Raw genomic sequence first — 16,992 nt, 5'->3', positions numbered from 1 at the left:
CAACCCCACACCTGTTTGGAAGCTCGTATGTGCTGCTCCCGAGGAGAGAGACCGACTGTCAGCTGTTTTATATACTGTGGTTTCATTGCTTCAAAAGGCTTTTTTTTTAAAAAAGTCACTGCACTAGATGAATCAAGAAAAGAGCATATACAGCTGCTTTCCAGGGTTTCTTGTTTGGCTGACCCAGACCCAGCACCTCATGCATTTCCTGGTGGGTCTGAGTAGAGCTCTGTGTGAATTGCCCTCTGAATCAAAAACCAAGCAAATAACATGCTTGTCTAAAGACCTTTCTTCCTGCCCTCTCCTCGCTTTTTATTCCTTATGGTCCTTTTGTGCACCAGTTATGCTATACATTTTCTTTTTATGTTTTTATGGCTGCTGGGGTTGCTTTCAGAAGGATATCCTAAGATGGCAGAGAAATTAATGCATCAAGGGATTTCAAGCAGGAAAATCCATCTGACCTGGCGACAGTTGGTAAGCATTAGAGGAAATCTCACTTACTGGAGAACCATAAGTTCTGCAATTTCATTTCGGCTTACTTTGCTGCCCTTCCCAAAGCTCCGGGTTCAAAGAGAAGAGGAGAAAGCGACTTCACTGAATTTGGTCAGAGAGAGAACTTTGAAGCCCACAGCAAAGCTGTCCAGAGCAAAGGAACTGTAAGAAAAATATCTCGTTGTTGGTCCAAATCCGACTTCCTGATGCCCTGTTGCATTTTAATGAAAACTTGAAGCCATGTCCCCGACTTTCTTTCTAGCTGATGGATGGGGACTATTGCTTCTGAAGAAGGCACACATTCTTTCTGCCTTTTTCTCCTTCTAGCTGCTTTATTGGATGCTTTAGGTCAACCACTTATTGTTTTGTGATGAAGGCTGCACACCAGCTCATCTCGGAGTGGTTTGTGTTCTTCCACAGGGGCAGGGCCGAGGAAGAATGTCTTTTTCAAGAGAGGAAAAGTGGAATTTGTCAGTGATGCACACCAGATAGGAAGGGAAGGAAGGAGACTCTGGTTATTCACAAAAGGATTCTAAGACGCTGAAAAGTGAGCCCGACAGATTCAGTCAGCAGCTGAGGTCATCTGCCTGCAATTCAGTGATCTGGACTCTAATCACAGAGCTGATAGGACCAGGGGCCTGTGTGGGGCTGTGCACTTTTCTGTGCTTTGAAGGTCATGACAGACACTAAGGGTTTCATCAGGCAGAGTGAGGAAGACTCTCTCAGGAAGACCTTTGACCTGAGTCTTGTTCTTTTTTTTGCGGTACGCGGTCCTCTCACTGTTGTGGCTTCTCACGTTGTGGAGCACAGGTTCTGGACGCGCAGGCTCAGCGTCCATGGCTCACGGGCCCAGCTGCTCCATGGCATGTGGGATCTTCCCGGACCGGGGCACAAACCCGTATCCCCTGCATTGGCAGGCGAACTCTCAACCGCTGTGCCACCAGGGAAGCCCCTGAGTCTTGTTCTTTGTGTGGTTAGTCTTCCACCTGCCCCAAATTTAACTCTTCCATACAGACCTGTGAAATGGTTCTATCCTTCTTAAGAGAATCAATCCAATTTAAGAACTCAAATTAGAACTAAAGCAATTCCATTTCTATGCCAAAGTCCATTTTAGCGTTGCTGTCCTGTGATGTCACCATCTCTCTGGGGGTATTGCACTTTCCTGACCAGTGTTTTCTAAAAGGGACTTTTTTTTTTTTAACATCTTTACTGAAGTATAATTGACTTACAATGTTGTGCTAGTTTCCACCGTACAACAAAGTAAATCAGCTATACATATACATATATCCCCATATCTCCTCCCTCTTGCGCCTCCCTCCCACCCCTCTAGGTGGTCACAAAGCACCGAGCTGATCTCCCTGTGCTATGCTGCTGCTTCCAACTAGCTATCTATTTTACATTTGGTAGTGTATATATATCAATACTACTTTCTCACTTCGTCTAAAAGGGACTTTTAAAAGAAAAAAAAAGATTTCACAACAAATACTCTAATATTTTGCAGTACCTCTAAGGCTATATCTAATTTTGAGGGGAAAAACCCTAAGAAGTAATGCAATTTTGTTTATTTTTGATGTGTGGTTTAAACCTAAGAGTCAAGTAATTATTGATTGTATAACTGTGTAGCTATTAGGTACATATGCCTACTTTAGTTATTACGGTATGCCAAAGAGTTTCAATACTTTTTGTTCATAAGATGTTTAAAATTTAGGTAGGGAAACAAAATAATCTCAAATAGCAATTAGTGAGAAGACAATGTGATAATTAATTGTATTTTAAACTGACAAAGTAAAGTGCTAAAGAATCAAGTATAGAGAACAGAGTTGGGTAGGATGAGATGTTAATTGCATAGGATGGATTAAAAAGGCAAAAGCAGTTACAGAGGGACGACCATGGTACCGCTTGCTAGGGAACTGAGGAGAAAGCAGCTTTTAAAAAATCTCGTTCTTCGAAATAGGGTCATTTGTAGAGACGTGGATGGACTTAGAGGCTGTCATACAGAGTGAAGTAAGCCAGAAAAAGAGAAACAAATACCGTATATTAATGCATATATGTGGAATCTAGAAAAATGGTACAGATGTACCTGTTTGCAAGACAGAAATGAGACACAGATGTAGAGAACAAAAGTATGGAACCAAGCTTGGAAAGGGAGGTGGGGTGGGATGAACTGGGAGATTGAGATTGACATATATATACTAATGTGTATAAAACAGATATCTAATGAGTTCCCTGATGCTGTACAACACAGGGAACTCCACTTCACTGTACAGTAGAAACTAACACAACATTGTAAAACAACTATACCCCAATTAAAAACAAAATCTTGTTCTTGGTTGTATTGCATTGCTCTGCAGGTAGTTTATTATTCTTGATGTCAGATCTATTAGTTACCTTAATGTCTGGAAGAAAAGGAATATACCAATACTTCTGTAATGTGTTAGGTGGAATCTGAATGTTCCTGGGAAGGTTTACCGTGGGAAAAGAGGTGCAAATTTAAGCTTTTACAAGATTGCTTTTATCCCACTGACTAAACTCCTTCTCCTCTCTTACAAATGTTTCCTAGCTTTTCCTAAAATGTCTCACAATGTTCATGAGGACTAGTGTCAGGGGGCTTTAAAAAAAAAAGTAGATTTCTGTTACATGATTTCACTTACCATCAACCATGTTACCACTGTAAGTGGCATAAAGCTGGGCCCGTCATCTCCCACGCTCAAAGCTCCGGGATGTATCAACACTTCCTTTTGAGCAATAAGGCTGCTTCTCCAGCTGTTTTGCCCTCTATTCATTAGGGAAACTGAAAAAACAAAGAGAAATATGAGTAACACGGTTAAAGGAGAATGGGGCAGCCCGTTGGAAGAGTTCTCATTAGTTAATGCTATCAACAAGACCCCCAAGGTCTTAGCTCTTACACTAGTCTTTTCGTAGACTCTGTCTCGTCTCATTTCCTCTGGCACCTATTCCATCAGGGGCTTCATGGTAAGCTTGGGCTTACTGTTAAGGACCTGATAAAGGGATTTCTGTAAAATTCATACTTGATCTTACATTTCCAATTTGTGAAGTGGATGGGAACAAAATTGCTTAGATGCTGTTTTTCATCTGAAACTGGTAAAGCACAAGCAGATTATTTGATGGGGTACCAGGGATCACCAGCTTTCTTTGGACCACACTATGAGAAACACTGTGCTAGGTCCATCAAGGGCATGGGCTACGTTGCCTGAAAAAGAATCAGATGAGGACTCGACGTTCTACATAAGTGGAAGAAGGAAGAAGCCTGAACCTGGAGTGTGGCTGGTTTTTCCTGAAGCTGGGCAGAGGCAGGAGGTGGCTGCCATGGAGTATTCTAGAGGTGGCAGAACCTCAGATGGGAGTGACTCTGTGCCTGTGGAACTAGAAACCAAGCGGCTTAAACATGGGGGTCCCAGAAGAGGTTTCCCTGGCTGAGTTTGGTGAGAGTGTGAAGGATCGTTTGAGGGACTGTCAGCAGTACTAGTTGTTTTTTATGTCCTTAAAGGTTTGTGAAATAAGGAAAAACTCCATCCCAATTGGGTTATCCTCCATTTTCCTGGATGATACATACCTGGGGTTCTTGTAAGATCCAAGAGTGGTGATGAAGCCCTGCTAAACAAATTTCTCATTAACCATGGTGAAGGAGTGTTGGAAGCAGCTTTAATTTTATTTAGAAAAATTAAGAAATATAAATGCTATTGCATTCCAGATGCCATGGGGTAATTAAGATCGGTTACAAGTCTTCAACAGAAGATCACTAAAAAAAGATCTGTTTCTGTTGGGATATAGATTTCTCTGATCTTGTTTGAGAACTGGCTTCACAGGCAAAGCAAATTTAACAAGCAAAAGTGCATACCAATTAGGAATTACTAAAGCCACACTCCCATTTGGTAAAATGAAAAAAGAAAAACCTTAACTAAACTTGGATATAGTGGAATTCATCACTATTTCCAAGCAAAGGTGACAAGCAATACTGAATGCTTCTCTGGAATTTCAGTCACTAAATACGGGGTATTTTAAAGACCTTCAGTGGCCGTGAGCACTCTTGTGAATTTCTCATTCACATCATATCAAGTATATTAAAATGAACTGATAACCACTTTTAATGAAATACATATAGAAATGTAAGAGTTGACTTGCAGTCGCGGGTTCCCATGTTGCATTTTTAAAGATAAAAACATTAGTTTTAACTTTGTGATTTTCTTTTTAATATTTGGAACCAATCAATTTTCCCCCATACCTCTAATATTTCCACAGATCCTTGGAAATTTTGAAGGTCCCACAAGATCAAACCTATGGTGCCTAATAGATTAAAGCACCTGTACAGATGGAGAGCTAGTGGTCAGATGTATGCTTTCTGTGGTAATTGACCTGTCGTGCTCCTCATAAAAACAGCAGTTTAAAAGGGGCAATGGCCTTAAGCCAGTGTCAGATTCTATCACTTAACATGGCACAGCAATCCTTTCCTTTCCAGGTGAACTGCAAACGTATTTCATTTCAGTGGAAGGAATGTGTCTATAAGGAGGTTGAAAAAAAGTTTTTCTAATGATACAAATAAATTGAACCAGTGGCTGTTTTTCATGGCTTCCAAACGCAAAGGCATTATGATTTGATCAGGTATATTTTATAAGAATATGAAATTTCTCCTTTTTAATGAGCAGGTTTGGGGTAGCTTGAAACAGTGGAATACTGGCAAGAATACTGGACACAGGGAGAGAAAGATGAACTTGGTTTTACTTCTTGCACTAAGGAATTGTGTGAGCTTCACTGCATCTCTTGGCCCGTGCAGGCCTCAGTTACTTCTCTCGTGTAGTGAATGATTTGGAGTGAACAGGTACTGTATTTTCTAGACTTCGGTTCTTTACAAAGCACTTTCATGCTTTTTGCCATATTCATGTGATATCGGGCCAATAATTTTATAATACTTTCATCTGTATAAACTCCACTCTTCACTTTAACAAGTATTTGAGGAGACGTCTGCTTTTGGTCAAGATGAAATAACAGGGAGCAGATTTACCCTCCCACCTGAAACAACTAAATACACGAACAAAATATACAAAGCAAGAATTTTCAAGACGTTAGGCATCAGGCAATGAAGGCAGTGTTACCCCAGAGAGAGGAAACAAATGTGGTGAACTCTACAATTGCCCTAGCTTATTGCCTAGAGTTTCCAGATCTTTCTAAACAATAAGCTGGGGCAATTGTAGGGTTCACTTCATTTGTTTCCAGTTGTGGTACAGGGAAAGGGAATCCCGGCAGAGCCTCGCAGTTTCCCTGGGTTGAGGAAATGGGAGTCAGTGGAAGCCAGGGTGCTGGAGAGTGAACAGCTATACAGAGAGAAAACTCTAGATCTGAAGAAGGTTTCTCTCCAGTATTCGGCTGAGTATTGATCATGCATGCAGGTGAGGAAACTATCAAGTCTGGGGAGAGAACCATCTGAAAGTATTAGAGGGAACAATCAGCAGGGATCATAAAGGGCAGGAAATAGTGCCTATTCTCACCGCGTAGATCTCGTAATTCACAGGGCATCAGGTATACAGAAGGGTATTGCCTCAACAGTGGGGAAAGTTAGTCCTAGACTAAACTCTACTCTGGTCTCATCTAACAAAGCTTAAAAGGAAGACCTGAGAGGATCATTCTGTTTCCAGGTAACCCAACTGCATCCCAGAACAAAGTTCAAGAATATTTATTTAAAAAGAAATTATGGCCAAACCAAAAAAAGTAAAATTGCAATTTATGGTACCCAGTCAAAAATTACCAGGAATGCAAAGAAGCATAATGAAGAGAAAAAAATCGATCAATCAAAACCAATCCAGAACTGACACAATTATAGAATTTGTTCACAAGGATATTAAATCAGTTATTATAACCATATTTCATATGTTCAAAATGCTAGAGGAAAAACTAAAGATTGTAAGTAGAGAAGTGAAACATGAAAAAGATGCAAATTGAACTCCTAGAGATGAAAACTACAGTGGCTGAGGTGAGAAGTGTACTGGGAAGGATTAATGTCATATTGGACATTATAGAAGAAAAGACTAATGAACCTGAAGACAAAGCCACTCTGAATGAAACATAGAGGGGGAAAAAAGGATTAAAGTAGTGAATGGAGCTTCAGGGGGCTGTGGGAACACTTTAAGCTGTCTAGCAATTATAGTCCCTGAAGGGCAGGGGAGGAGACAAAAAAATATTTGAAGGGATAATGGACGAGAATTTTCCAAATTTTGTGAAAACTATAAAGCCACAAATGCAAGGAGCTCAAAGAATCAGAAGCACAAGAAACAGAAATAGAACTACTCTAAGGCACATAATAATCAAAATGGTCAAAACCAGTGATAAAGATAAAATCTTAGAAACAGCCAGGGAATAAAGACACTTTACATACAGAGGATCAAGGATAAGATGACAATGAATTTCTCATGGGAAAAATGCAAGTGAGGAGACAGAGGAGAAATATACTTAAAGTGCTAAAAGAAAAACCGTCTACTTAGAATTCTGTATATGACAAAAATATCTTTCAAAAAATAGTTTTCTTTCAGACATACGAAGATGGGAAAGAATTCATCACCAGTAGAACCACAGTACAAAAAATATTACAGGAAGTCTTTTAGACAGAAGGAAAATGATATTAGATAGAACTATGGATCTACACAAAGGAATGAAGAGCACCGAAAATGGTAGCTACATGGGTTAAGTATATAATGTTTTTTTCTTATTATTTATATATTTTTAATGAATAATTGACTCAACAAAAATAGCATAATGTGGGGTTTTTAATACAGGTAAAAGTACAATATATAACAACAATAGCCCAAAGCCTGGGAGGGGAAAAACATAAAACTGCTTTTGTTAAGGTTCTTATATGTAAAATAGTACTATATCGATTCAAGGTGGACTTTGATAGTGAAAGATGGATGCTATGACCCCTAAAGAAACCTTCAAAAAACGAAACAAGGGACTATATCTAAATAAGCGAAGAGGGAAGATAAAATGGGATCATAACCAATAATCTGAGAGAAGGCAGAAAAGAAGAAAAAGAGGAAAAAGGGACAAATAGAAAGCAAACAGCGAGTTTATAGATTTTAAACCTAACCATATCAATAATCAACTTAAATAAAAATAAACATCCCAATTAAAAGGTAGAGATGATCAGACTGGATAAAACAAACAAGACCCAAATATATGCTGTCTGTAAGAAAACCACTTTAAAGATAAAGACACTAATGGCTTAGAAGTAAAAGAGTGAACAAAGATATGCCATATTAATTATAAGAAATCTGGACGGGCTGTATTAATATTAGACAAAGTAGGTATCACAACAGAGAATATTATCAGGGATTTTTTAGAAGTCCATTTCATACTGATAAAAGGGTCAATTCAACAAGAGGCTATATCCACTCTAAACATTTATATACCTAATAACAAAGCTTCAGAACACATGAAGCCAAAACTGATAGAACCACAAGGAGAAATAGAAAAACCCACAATTGTGGTTGCAGATTTCACATCCTTCTCTCAATAATTGATAGATCAAGCGGGTAGAAAATCAGCCAGAAAACTTGAACACCAGTCCCAACCCAAATGACCTGACTGACGTTTACAGAACATTCCACCCATCTACAGCCAAATACACATTCTTCTCAAGGGCACACAGAACATTTGCCAACAGAGATTGTATTCTGGGTATAATGCAAACCTCAATAAATTAAAAAGGATTCAAGGCACACACTGTATTCTCTGACCGCAAAGGAATTAAAATAGAAATCAAAACCAGGTATCGATAACCCTGGTATTGTCTGGATAGCCAGACAATCTCCAAATATTTGGAAACTAAGTAACATGCTTCTTTGTTATCCATGGATCAAAGAAGAAGTCAAAACGGAAATTACAAAGTATTTTGAACTGAATGAGAATGAACACAACATATCAGAATTTGTACAATTCCACTAAGGCAGGACTTAAGAGGAACTTTATAGCACTAAACCCCTATATGAGAATAGAAGAAAGATCTCAAATCAACAACTTCAGCTTCTACCTAAGAAACTAGAAAAGGAAGATGGAATTAAACCCAAACTAAGCAGAAGGAAGGATTGGGCTTTTCTCTGGCTACGGTTAGCTGTGTGACCTGGGCCAGCATTGTTCTTTCTGGTCCTGCCTGGTTTCATCACTTGACAAATAAGGACTGTAAACAATATCAGTGTTCACCAAATGCTGGGTCCGCCACATAGGAATCATAAGGGAGCCTGTTAGAAACACTAATTTCTAAGCCCTGACCCAGATCTAGGGAATCAAAATTTCTGGGTAGGGCCTGAGAACCTGTGCGTTTTAAACACAGAAGTGATAGGAATGTCTGGAGTGGTAGGACCAGCGTCCTTCTCCTTGGTGGCATTCAGTTCAGTGACATGACTTCTGAGGGGATGCCAGCCAGGAAGGCTCAGCCCTAGACAGGAGACTCTCAGCTTCAGCGTGATCCCTGCCCCGTAACTCAAGTAGCCAAGTCATCATGGGGAACATAAGGGCCTGGACAATGAGAATATTAGCAATGACCGGGATGGACTAACGGTAGAGTGCTTCCATTCATCTTATAACGTTACAGAAGCCTCAGCTTCCGTGGTATTCAGTAGGTGAAGGAGTCTGATTATGATCAAGGTCGGATTCCCAGTCCTTCTAGCTTAGGGTATGATTTAATGTTTCATTTTCATTTTATTTGTGCCTATTTCTGTTCCATAATTTATTTCTTTAAGTATCAGTGCCTTTATCTCTTTGAACAACCTCAACAAATTTATGCTGACATCTTTTCAGACGATTCTCTAAGATGCATTTCATTTGGAGTGAACTATTCTTCCAAGTCTCTTGTTTCTTGGCTGTCCTGCGAGAAGTTAGCCTTTCTTCCTGTGTTTTGGAATTTTGGTTTGCAGGCTAATTTTGAGTATTCCCTCGAAACTTTTCCCTTCCTGACAGGTTGACTGCCTAGCCCAGTCCTCCTATTCCTAAACCAGAACCAGGTTTTACAGTTGAGCGTAGGATGTACTGCCCCTAGGGGCCATCGAGGGGTATGGCCGATCCATTTACAGAGTGGGTAGTTGGCTCAGTTCCTGAGAGTAACACATTGCCTTTGCGCCTTGTCTCCCCAGGCTTACAGTTCTTCATCTGAAGCCATAGTCCCAGTAGAGTGAAAACACTGTCTACCTCTGGCATCTAACAGGAAGCCTGGCTCTGCTCCAACTCTCATTCACATTTAGAACTCCTTGTCCCACAGGGATCAAGCTCCCAGTCACTGGTGCCTACTTCCAGAGCCCAGACAACCCACAGTTTGTGTTTTCCCTTTGTGTCTGGTCCATGAGATCTTATCTTATGCCAGAGCCTGGTTGGGTCTTCCTGGTTTCTTCCCTGCCTCCCTCCTTTCCTTCTTCTTTCTTTCTCTCTCTTTCTCTGTCTCTTTCTTCCTGCCTTTTAAATATTTCATCTGTCATTGCTATGCGTTCAGAGTAGGAAGGTGAACTCACTGCCTCTTGATCATTATAAAAATCTGAATTAATTCATTTGAAAATGGTAAAGAAATGATATTTTTTCCAACCCCAAGTCTCTGGGGTAAGATCCACACCCCCTATCGTGATTGACTCCTGTTTACTCTTCCACTTGACACAACCTGAGCATTTAAATCTTCTGTTAATGCTTGTGGTATGTTATACAAGTTGGTACTTATTGATTTGTTAGAAATGGTATGTGTGTGCATGTCCTGTTCTCCAACATAATCTGCTAACCGCCTAACAGCAGAGACCATGATTTATCATTAAAGTATTAACCAAATGACACATTTTCTGATAGCCACACACAGAAAACCTCAATAAATACCAATTACCAGACTGATTTACCCCACCCATCTCAAATTTCCTTAATTCCTCCATCGACTGCATCATGACACAACAAAAATACTTATATATCCCCAAATAATGTTGAAATACAAAAATGGACAGCTATATTCAATATATCAATACAAATATGTACACATTTGATATTTTCAGTTTTTTCTTTTCTTGCTATGTGCTTTGAGAGTTAGTGTCCCCTGATCTTTCAACCTGGAAACCTTGCATAGTTGTCTACTATCCATTTTCCAGTGAGACGGAGACAGAAAAATTACCAGTGAGATGGAGAGAGAAAAGGGCCTCCAGCCCTGCCCATCAGGAAATCAGCTACCTGTGACCAGAGAGTGAGTACATTCTTTCTCCAGGCAGGTGTTAACCCACCCCAGCTAGTTAAGAGCCTGCAGGGCTTCTACTTTGGGGAGATAAAGAGGCAGACTGTGTGGGGTCCCTTCTCCTCCCCCATAGAGCCATTTGTTCCTGGGGATACACCCCCTCCAGGAATCCTTCAATGCTCTTCAAACCATGGGCATGCACAATGTACCTGACCTTGTTCAAAGGCAGGGGCTGCACTGCCCCAGGCAAAGAGTAAAGAAATGCAGAAAATTACATCTTTCCTTGTCTCTTTCACTCTGTTGTAAAAGGAAAGACTCTTGTGTCTGTTGACCAAAACACTTATTAGTTCTCCCTTTTTTTCTATCCACCCTGTAATGCACACCATCAGCTGTTAATGATTCAGCAATAGGAATCTTCACTTTGATAAGATGCAGCCAGTGGGAAAAAAACCGCAAAACTTTGTATCCTCTACACTTAGATCATTCATTTACCTCTGGGAAGAATGCTCTTTATGCCCCTTCATTGAATCAGGCATGGACTTTGTGTGAAACATGTTTTATCCTGTAGAAAGGCTCTTTGGAGAGTGGCATTTACTCAAAGGGAACAAATGCCTGCAGGGTGTTCTTACCGAGGCAGGGGGGGGGGGGGGTGGCTGTTGACAAGGTGTGACATCTGCAGAAGAAATATAGTCAAGCACTTGAGCCACCCCGTAGTTCCCAGTAGACAGAGGGCTCACTCACAAAACAACAGTAGAAATTTGGCTTATGCTCGAAAGGCTATTTACTCAGAACTCTACCCACGTGATGGTACTGGCATTTTAACTATAAAATAGGGAAAGGGACGTGAAATCTGTGTGAGACCACGGCTGCCAACACACACTCCTGCACACATGGGCGATCCCTGGCTTAGAGCAGCAAAGACTATAAATCCATGATAAGACGTGTGTTCATGTATCTGCATGAGAAAATGAGGGATACTTAACAAAAATGTAATTTGCTAAGTACGTGGAAGGTTATCCTTATACACTAGGTTTCCTTTCAAGTTTTAGTTTGGGCTTTTAAAGACAAACTAGAAAGTTACTACATTCCTAAATCCCTGTAAAACAGACTTAAAACTGAGTGGCAGATTTTAAAGACACTTGTGGGTTAAGGGTGGAACACTGGGAGATGTTTTAATGTTTTTTTTTCAAGGGAGTACTCAAAGGTGAAATATATTAACGCGTGTGAGAGTAGTCATAGAAAAGCGTACTTACTGTTGAATATGTTTGCCAGAAGATTTAGATTCTAAAAAGAGAAGACCTGAAAGGCAGGGTGCCAGTGCTCCTTGACTTGGGAAAAACCAGGGACTTGGAAGAGTTCAGTGGAGCCCACCACCTGACCTCCTACAATGGGGAGTGTTATGGGTTGAATTGTGCCCCCCAAAAGATACGCTGAAGTATTGACCCCCAAGGGCCCAGAATGTGACTTTATTTGGAATAGAGTCTTTGTAGTTAGTTACAATGAGGTCATACTGAGCTAGGGTGGACCTTAATCCAGTGACTGGTGTCTTGTCCTCTAAGAAAGAAAACGGAGGATTTAGAAGACGCACAGGGAGAACGCTTTGTGATGATGGAGGCAGAGGTCAGAGTGACATATCTACAAGCCAAGGACTGGCAAGGATTGCTGGAGGTACCAGAAGCCACGAGAGAGGCATGGGACACACTCTCTTTCAGAGTCTCCAGAAGGATGCCCTTGATCTTGGACTGCTACCCTCCAGGACTGTGAGAGACTACATTTCTGTTATTTTAAGCCACTCAATTTGTGATACTTTGTTATGGAAACCCTGGGAAACATACACAGGGTTAACCTGTGTAGATACCGTCCATTTTTTGGTTGTTTCCACTGGGAGAGTAAATTCAGTCCCTGCTATTCCATCTTAGCTGGAAGCAGAGATCTACTAATGATTTTTTGATGAGTTTTTTAATGTCTTGTTATGGATACCTTCTGCATGGGCACATTATGTGAAGAAGTAAGTTTGGTGTTTAATCCCTCAAGCATACCTTCTGAGACTTCCCAGTTTCCTCTGTTAACACTTTCATATTTCACATTTATATGTTAGATTATTTGATCAATGACTTTGTCCCTCACTAGACTGAAAGCTCAATGAGACATGGCACCAATGTTTTTGTTTTGCTCATCACTGTCTTTTCAGCTTCTAGTATGTACCTTTTGTTGAATAAATGTTTGGTAAAAGAATGAATTTTCTGTCTGCAAAATGCATTGCTATTCTTTTAACACAGCATTCCAGGGAACTTCAACACTTCCTGATTTGATTATTCTATGTACTTTCACACTGTCTGTCCTAGGACACCCCTACATTTGCCCAATCTACCCGTCATGGAGAATGTTGGCAAAGGGGCACTTCTGTGTTAGACTTGCAAGATTGTGCCCTATGCCTTCCCCCAAAGAGGAAGGACTGGCTGCTGGCATCCCAGGAGCCTTTAAAATTCAAGAGTCTCCCAAGGCTGGACAGCCAGACCCTGCACAGAGGGCACTGGGCAGAGATGTGGTCCTAGAGAACTACATGATCTTATTGGAAAATCCTGTTTTCTTTTGGAAGTAAACTCGTTGGGAGAAAGAGGAAGAAGATAGCTATATAACATGCACCGTGTAGTTAGTACTAGATATGGACTATTCACTGGTGACTCTTCAAAAGACCACCAGAAACACTTATAAATCAAGCAAAGCTAAATTTATTAGCTCTACTGCAATATGGACAACATCTCCTGGACCGTCTCAGTAGAGACTCTGAATCAGAAAATTAGGGAAGGATATGAGAGACTGAATGTACAAATGCACAAATGGCCGGACCACATATAGCAATAGAGCTCTGACCCACAGCCTCGGTGATAGCCAGCCCAGGAAGCCAAACCACAACCTCTGCAGCAATTGGCCTAAAATGGTCAAGACTGGTCAATGACTGACAGTTCCCCTAATTTTGCTCCCTCCCCCCTCAACTCAGGACTAAGCAGAGAAAGTCAAATATGCCTTCTAATTACCCTACCTCCAGCCTCTCCATGACAACAATTTCCAATTAGAGCATACCAGAAGTTGTCCTTTTTGTTTTTTTAATTATAAAGCTTTACCACTCTTCTGCTTGGGTTTAGTCTCTACCAAATGCAAGTGAGGGTGGCTTAAATCTCTTGCTATAGTAAACGCTGAATAAATAGCCCCTGTTCTCATCTGGATTCCCTTCATTCATTCCCATAGGTATTTATGAAGTTTTTAGAGCCTGAGCTGGGATTTTTAGGCAAGTCTTGAAAAGTAGGGACTAGTTGGAATGGGCAGAGTCTATGACATAACACTTTGGAAGGCACAGCTAGGAGAGAGTCTGGAAGTACTCACTTGAGAAGTTAGCCTTATGTGAGCAGTTTAATAGGCTCACAGTTTTTTTTTCCAGAAGCAGGTATTCCCTGGAGCAAAGAGCTAGGATATTTTTGTTTGGTCCCAGGAATATTTAACATAGGGAGAACAAAGTATGCCTGGTTCAAGAATTGGTTAATACAAGGACAGGGAATTATGTTGGTTCCAGTTCTTGGGGTTGATGAGGAAAAAAAATTCATTTTTAAGTCCATCCTTGATTTTTTTCTTTTCTTACTCAACCTAGACAACAAGGTCAGTCACTTGAATAATGCCCTCACTAGCATAAACAGCTTCCTTAGCTACTGTCCTATTGTACTAACCCACAAGGTGCTAAACGTGAATTAATCCTACACTGTGTGATGAAATTGTTTTTCATCTCTTGTTCCAACAGCAATCTGTTGGTGGTGGCTAGGAGGAACAGTGAACTCAGAAGGGTGCTGAGGCCATGTGAGGTCTCAGAAGGAACAAGCACGTGTCTGCTATGTGCACAAGTGGAGAGTGGAGAGAGTTTAAACTTGTATGTCTCAAAAATGTACACCTCTACTGAGCTTTGGGCCCACATATCCAACTACCCCCTGGGGAGCCTTATCTGGATATTCTACAACCGTGCCAATCTGCACAAATTATAATTGCTCTCCTTCACCAAAGGTTTGCTAATCGATCCATCAGATTGGCCCTATGATCCTTGTTGGCACAGTGTTCCAGGCAGCCGTTACCACCACTCAGGTTAACACGCAATTCAAGATAAACCCTCTGTGATCTGGCTAAGGAAATTTGCTCTGATTGTGGAGTTATAGGCATCAACAATGGGGATGAGAGAAGAAGTTGATGAAATGATGGAAACCCAACTTCTTGAAATTTTATCTCATTTTTTCTTGCCCCTGAGTGCAGAAGATCAGAAGCAAAAATTCAACCAGTACTAGATTATCTCAGGTACAGTGATAGACACTGGGGAAAAGAAAGGTAATGAAACTTTTAGACCTTTTTGGATTCATTCTTTACAATATCCTATTTAGCTTACATATACCTGCCCATCTCTCACAACTTCCTCTCAACCTCCAATATTTTAATTGTCAGATGGTAATTAGGAGACAACCTTATTTATGGAAAGAATTACAATGTCAATTCTATGTAAGGTGGTATCTGTGTTTATGCAAAAATTGCTCCCTGATAGAAACAGATATAAAACTGATTGATGTCTTAAAGCAACTGAGGGGTCTTTGCTGGCAGCTAAAATTACTGTTTCCTAGTAGAAAAACTGGTGGAGAAAATTGAGTTCTTATAATAAATTCCATAACTGCTTAACTGTAAATGATTTTTAAAAGTCACTTGACTGTGCAAACTGGTTAGAAGTATTTAAATGATATTTCAAAAGCTTAATGTCAACCATCAGTGTCCAATAAATGAAAATTACTTTTAGTGATACATCTGGAAATATGATGGTTTTTTGAGCCAAAATCTCTCAAGCTTTGCATAAAATCTGTATTTTAATTTCCACTGTGTGCCTGTTATATAAACTTCTGATATTTGTTATAGAGAAAAAGAAGATAAACTAGATACTACTTGGAATATTGAAAAATGAGTAGAATGTTAAGATATGCTAAATTTATTGTTCGCTCATCAAGAGAAAGAAAGTGAATTTATTTAGGGAAACAATTTTACTTAAAGAAAGGGCAATATTTTAATAAGTAGAAAGGGGAAGGGAACATATTTTGAAATAGGAGCAGCATCACTGGAATGAAAAATGTAATGTGACAAAGTAGCTACCTTGAAGGAGAAAACACTCATTTTTGTTACAGTCCTGTAAAATCCCAACTTTATCTTCATTCTTATCTGTTCATTCATTTAACTATTATTTATTGAGTACCCACTCTGTACTGGCATTGTGTAAGCCATTGGTGACATTTCAGTCAATAAGATAGTCATAGTTTCTTCTTTCACAGAGAGTGTTTAGTGGAATTTTCATTAATGATTAATTCATACACTCATTATATTAGGTAAAATGAGGTTTAGCTCTGTGTGACAGGAAACTTGAATTAACAGTGGTTTAAACAATTGCCTCATCTAAATATAGATCATCCAGGGACTTCCCTGGTGGCACAGTGGTTAAGAATCCGCCTGCCAATGCAGGGGACACGGGTTCGAGCCCTGGTCCGGGAAGATCCCACATGCCGTGGAGCAACAAAACCTGTGCGTCACAACTACTGAGCCCGCGCACCTAGAGCCTGTGCTCCACAACAAGAGAAGCCACCATAATGAGAAGCCTGTGCACCGCAATGAAGACCTAATGCAGCCAAAAATAAATAAATTAAATAAATTAATTAAAAAAATAAATATAGATCATCCAGACCTCAAATTGCGGGTCCATCATCATAATAAACCTCAAGCCTTTTTATCTTGCTGCTCTGCCATTCCTAACCAGCATAGGCATTTAGATTTTGAGTCTGTTTTCTTTCATTTAGCATAGTGCATTGGGATATAGAACGTTGTTCGTATCAACAGCCCATTCCTTTTCATTATTGAGTAGTATTCCATTCTATGGAAATACTACATTTTGTTTATCTGTTTCCCAGTTGAGGGACTTTGGAGTTGTTTCAAGATTTTAGTGACTAGATTGCTATAAATATTTGTTTAGAGGTTTTTGTGTGAATATAGGCCTATCATTTCACTTTGGTAAATATCTAGGAGTGGAAAATTGGGCCATATGGATAAGTGTATACTGAACTTTATATAATAGCTATGAAACTATTTTTAGAGTGGCAGTACATTGTGCATTCCCAACAGCAATATACAAGAGTTCCAGTTGCTCTGCATCCTCATCAGAATTTGGTATCATCAGGGTTTTTTTTAACCATTATATTAAGTGTATAGCAGTATCTCATTGTGGTTTTAATTAG

The sequence above is a fragment of the Delphinus delphis genome, chromosome 7 (assembly GCF_949987515.2).
Source record: "Delphinus delphis chromosome 7, mDelDel1.2, whole genome shotgun sequence".
Lineage (NCBI taxonomy): Eukaryota > Metazoa > Chordata > Mammalia > Artiodactyla > Delphinidae > Delphinus > Delphinus delphis.
This window is presented reverse-complemented; position numbering follows the sequence as displayed.